Here is a 6,587-nt window from a genome sequence, read left to right on the forward strand (position 1 = left end):
TTTTGATCCTCAGAAACATTCCAGAAATTACCTTATCTATTTCCTATGATCTGAAGCAGTCAGAATGGCTCATATTAGTCGAAAAATGGTTGCTTGTTCTTGTCATTTTATTCATTCTTTCAGGACATTCAGATTTTAGGTGTAGGCTACAAAGGGGTATGCATAGTGTTTCATCTTCTCAGCATCAAATACCATAGTAACAAGATGGAAAATTCCTGTTTGTGAGAGTAAAAATGAGACAATGTTTATTTCCAAATGCTAGTTGAACAAAATATTTAGGTGGTCACTGAGACTATAAGACACTATTTAAGGCAATTTGAGATAGTTGTAATTTCTCCTGAGATGCCAATATGTGAATCATTTCAAGTAGCTATTTCTATGATATAATTTACATAGAGAATTTCTTCTCTGCTAACATGATGATGATGACTGATGATGAAGATGTGTGTGTGTGTGTGTGTGTGTGTGTGTGTGTGTGTGTGTAGTCTCTTATTTTATCTAATTGTTCCTAATTTAAGGTTCCTGTTAACTTAATAATTCAGGGTATTTACATTTCTGAACTTATCTGAAAGTCTTCTACTTGAAATGATTTGTCATAATTCTCTTGAATTTGGAAGCTATATCCTATGTTCAGAGTACTACATGTAGGTTACAACAACAAGAACAACAACAACAACAATCCTCCAAAAGATTTCAATACCTCTCATCTATTGGTGTGTAGTTCTCTTCTAATATGAATTATGTTTCATCATTTTTCTCCAAAATAATTCACTATTCCTAAAAGTATAGCCACCCAGAAATAAATGCCACTAAATTTAATGTTACTACAAATGAAAATGTTAGAATTCTATATGGATACCTCAGTGACACTAGATGGGAAATAGACAAAAATTTCATTTTATTCAAATAATGGTGTGCATTACTTAAATATTTAGGGTTATCTACATTGCATGATGGTTGCAAACAGTGAGTGATTTATGTTGGTTTATGTGAAGTTCTTGTGCATGCTAGATGGCCACTGTTCTCTTTCTACTACTAGGGAAGTAGACTAATAGAAACTGCAATCTGGCACATGTTTCCAAAATTGCCAAGGCATTTACAAAGTTAGAGATATAGAACAAAGTTAAGTTTGTACTTAAAAAGCTAGAGACGTGGATAACACTTAAGTCCATACTTAAATAAGCCAGACCATCTTTGAAGATGTTAAAGCCACAGGTAAGAAGGTATCTCTGTGACTGAGGTGAGGATGGAAGGGTGCATTTTGTATTCATCCCTTCAGGTAGTTTATATAATGCAAGCTGCATTTTCATAAAGGTGAGGTAATTACTTAGTTACAACTCATCATGTAATTTCTTCCTACAGAGAATATATTAGCTCAGGAAGGCATGTTACTAATATTAAAAGGCATAACAATTTTTAGACAATGATGATTATCTGGAGATAACACTCATACATGGAAACTTGACTAATGCCTTTCAAAGTGACTGACACTAACAAAAATTGATGATGATTATTAACAAACAAATAAGAGCAAAACAATTCTGTGCTCATTCTCTCATTATAGAGAAAGAGAAAGCTGAAAAGATGCTGATGTAGCCTACATGAGTCATATAGGTGAAAGCCTGGGTGTCTATGAGCATGACTGTACTGTTGAAAGTGTATCCAAAAAGACTCTGATCAACGACAATTTCTGTGATGCTATGGGAGGGCAGAACTTTTTCTGAGGTGACTTACAAAAGCTTTGTTCACAGGACATTATAAATGCACATAAGGCAAAGCTCTCTAGTCTTCTGACTGAAGATTGCGCTCTAAATCCCATTTATTTAGGGATTTAAAGACTAAATCTCTACCAAAATCCCATCTCACTATCTACATTGTAGTGAAAATAATTCCAAAACTGTGACCATATGCTTACAAATATATATGTCTAACCTAGACCATCTTTGCACAGAAAGAAAATTAAGTCTGGCTGTAGTCTAATTGTTCTTTTGAAATATAAATAGCTTGGTCATTAGTGGGTTACAAATAGCGTTCATTTATCAAAGGAAGGATTTTATGAGATGAGATGCCATTTTTCGCTTTTATGAATAAATCCATTTACCAATTAAATGAGTGAATCACTTAGTATATTAACCACTTCTCTCAATAACATTCTATAACAAGAGTATCCATTTGAAAATTATACTTTAAGAACTACTTTAAATCTTTTTCATTTTGAAATTAAAGATGTTACCATCTTTATGCCATGATAAATAAAAATACAATAGAAATTTCCATGTTTAAATCTTTCAGTGGATATTGGGTATTTTGGCTACACAAATAATGCTTACTATGTAGGGTATAAACTATCATTGTTATAGAGACTCTATAGAGTGGGACGATTTGTGAAAAGAGTCTTCTAAAGAAAGTGGTTACTGGGCAGTGAGTTCTCACTCAAAGACTGGTGGAAGCCAATTTGAGTCGATTAAAAAAGTGAAATATGAGCCCTGAAGTTGAAAAACTAAGAAGACTAATCAGAAAGTAGGATGATATGGCATAAATCAATGGTGGGTAGCAAACTGCATGGATGTCAGAGGATAGATTGATGGATTAAACATTTTAATTTCTGAATTAGGTCTGTGCTTGCAATCACAAAGATCACATTCAGAACTTAAAAGTGAACAGTGTCATAATGAGCTCATTGGAATTTTCATTCAAGTGCTAATGGAGATTAATACCTAAAAATCACTATCAAATGATAATAAGTGACAACTTGATCAAATAAATATATATTATTTACTTGTTTACATATAGTCATCATGAGTCACCTTCTTCACTCTATAGTTTTTGACACTTATCAGAAACATAGATACCACCTTTCACTTGATCAATTTAATAAAAATCAGATCTTAGTAACTGACATTTGAAGCTGTGTTATTTTTTTCTATGGTTCACTTTTAATCCAAATATGTTATCTTATTACATTGGAATTTATTTACCTATTAAATGTGAGAAGGTACAGTGAAAGATATGGATTATACTCTGCTCAGAAACTGGAAAAATTTGGTATCCATAGGAGAAGGCAGACTAATAGCCAGGCCTGCAAATTATCACCAATTATCTCTGTGGCTAAATCTCACACAGGTACAGCTTTGGGAATTCCTTAGTGAACTGTTGAAAAATCAAATAAAATAATGTGTGAAGGCAGAAAGCAGTATGCTCCTCCTTCTCCTTCTCCTTCTCCTCCTTCTCCTTCTCCTTCTCCTCCTCCTCTTCTTCATTCAACACCATCTTCCTTTCCTCCTTTTTCCCTCCCCATTGGCTCCTCTTCTTCATCCTTCCTCTTATTCATCATCATTGACTACATGTTTGTGCGGTTTTGTTATACATTTATTTGTTTATATTATGTTGTTATGTAACATAAATATTAATAAAACATTATATAATATAATTAATATTTTAAATATTAAATATTATATTAAATATTATATTAACTATATTATATCCCATGAATTATGATTCTTCTGACTCATTCCTTTCTTAGCCTCTTAAGTCCATCCCTGATGCATTCTCTATTTTAAGCACTGTATCAATGTGTTCTGCCCACGCAGGACTTGTTCTCCTTCTTATGGAGCATTTGGTAAAATGTTCACTGTATTAAACTCAATTAATGCATTGCTCTTATGCCTTTTGCTTTGCTGGTTAATAATAATAATAATAATAATAATAATAATATATTTGCTTGGTTTAAAGTTGTTCTTTTATGGATAGTAAAATGTTTTCTACATAATATATTATATTATATAGAATATTCATTCTTTTAAATGTTCAAGTTTTCGGCCACTCAAAAAAACCCTAAATTATATCATCTCTCTCTCTCTCTCTCTCTCTCTCTCTCTGTATATATATATATATATATATATATATACAGAGAGAGAGAGAGAGAGAGAGAGAAAGAAAGAGAGAGAGAGATGTCTTTGTGGCATGGGTTTTTGTTTTTGCCTAGAATTTTCATATTTTAAAGTCCATTTCTGATTCGTATTTTTTCTAAACCTCCCAGTATTTTTTCTAAACCTCCAGAAATTCTCTAGATTAATTATCAGTCCACTGTGTTTTTAGCTCCATCTCACCAAAGAAGACCTCATGACTTACTCACCCAATTGCTCCTACAAATCCCAGTTCTTCCACACTTCTATAGCTGAGGTAGTCCTATTGTCCCTCTCATATCTACAACTCCTATGTCTTCCTTCTTGCACTATGCTCTCCTCTTTCCTCCTTTCCCCACTCCTTAATTTTACAACTCAAACACTTATATATCACTAACAAATATATGAATCATATACTATCCCCCAAAATACCACATAACATAGTCTCTGAGCAAAGGAGATGGTCAGATAATGCAGAAATGCTTCCCACAGCAAGGGAAAATAGAAAGGCTGGTAAATTAGTGGATTTACTTCTGCATCTACCCCTTAAGTGGGAACAGGAAATACATTTCTTAAAAGAGTATCTTTATACTCTTTTATGAGAACTCATTCTGAACAAGACAGAGAAAGAAATAGAATTGGAAGGAAGGAAAGAGTTGAAGCTAAAGTTCATCTATTACACACCTGCATGCCTAGGAAGAAATGTGAGCCTTGACACTTAGGAAGATCTTTCTGACATTTCCCAGTAAGCACATCAGGATCAAACATGCACATGGGCAACAGGGAACCAGGCTTTCCCAGTAAATATGGGAGATGACTGAAAAATAAGTGAAGGATTTCCATAGTGAGTGACTAGGTTTGGATCAAATCATACAAAACATTTCCCAGTGATAACCATTTTGTTTAAATGACAATGCTAGAATTGTTATTTGTAATTTATATAACACTTTAAAATGGCCCCTAATTCTCAAAATGTTCTCCTATATTTACATTTAACAAAGAATCTAACACAATTATTTAGGAAAAGCAAGCAGGTCTTAAGTGTGTTGAATTTCACTGGAAGAACTAGCGAATCAGACAAAGCATCCTACATTTTGTGTAGCAGAACTCACAAAGAAAGCTATAGGCTTTGCTTACTTTGTTGTTGTTTTTTATTTGATCTGTTTGTCAATTCGACATTGACTCAGGTATATATATTTGATGTTTTAACTGGACTGTTTCTCTCAGGCTTTCAAATATCATTTCCGCATCATATAATTTTTAGTTAAATACTGTGGAGCTTACAAATAAGGCAGAAGAGCCTAGCATTTTGAGTCCTGTGGGTTTTGGCTTAAGGATTTTTTCCTTTGAATAATCCTTGCAGGTGAATTATGGGACATCTCTACCTTATTTACATGCCATGGGTATGTAACACACTCCAAAGAATCTACCCCCAAATGATGTCTACACTTAGAACTAATAACTGAGTCTTATAACATCAAGGAATACACTATCAATATATAAAAATAATTTTCTTTGTTACATGGTAGCAGCTAGTAACTGAATTTATACATGTAAAAGAAACTACAATATTAACAATGCCATTTACAAATAAAATACTTAAAATAAATCTTGTAAAACCATGACAGTATCATGGAAAATATTAAATCATTCTTTTGAAAATTGAAATGATCTAAATAAATAGACAAATCTTGTGTTCACATATTCAATGTTGTTAAAGCATCAATTGTCCTAATATGGTCACCAGATTAAACTCTAACAAAACTTCTGGTGACCCATTACATAAATATAACAACTAATGCTAACATATTGTGATAGTTGTTTTTAAATGCCAACATGACATATCTTAGAATCTTAAGGAGGGTAGCATCAGTTAAGGAATTGTGTATGTCAGGTTAATCTGTGGGCACATTTCAGAGGGAATATGTTAAGTGCCTTAAGTGAAGTAGGAAGATTTACCCCCAAATATGGATGACACCTTCTGGGAGTGACCCAGATAAAAACTGGCATGGAAGAAGAGATCTTGTTCACTTTGCTTATATGGTCTTTATTGTGTACTCTCAATTAATCTACCTTATTGCTTCTGTAGCTACTTCCTTCTATGGTGTAAGAACTTACTTTCCTAGGTTCAATGCAGACTGAAGAACAGTTACTTTACAGTAATCTCCAACTCCAAGCCTTTATGTGTTAAGGCCTCAGAAGAGAAAGTCTCCTGGACTATGTAGCCACTGTGTTCACTGTGTTTTTGATCCTATTGTGTTAGTCAATTTAAAAATACTCTAAAGTATATATTTTTCTATCAGTTTTGTTCTTCTAGAGAATTCTGAATAACACAGTCATCATCAATATGATCTGAAAATAGAATCAATTCTTTCTATGAAAGTTCACTGTTCCATAGGAAGAAATATTGATGAAAGAATAAACTAGTAAGAATAATAAGAATCCATGCCATTAAAAGTGAATATACATGATTTTTTAATTTTAGTTAGAGAAATTAAAAGAAAAAAAAAACCAAATGATTAGGATCCAGTAAATCTCAGTACAAAAATAGATGATGTCTATCTTGTTGATTTTCTCAAAGAATCAGCTCCTGGTTTGCTTGATTCTTTGAATAGTTCTTTTTGTTTCCACTTGGTTGATTTCAGCCCTGAGTTTGATTATTTCCTGCCTTCTACTCCTCTT

Source organism: Mus pahari, chromosome 10 (genome assembly GCF_900095145.1).
Source record: "Mus pahari chromosome 10, PAHARI_EIJ_v1.1, whole genome shotgun sequence".
NCBI lineage: Eukaryota > Metazoa > Chordata > Mammalia > Rodentia > Muridae > Mus > Mus pahari.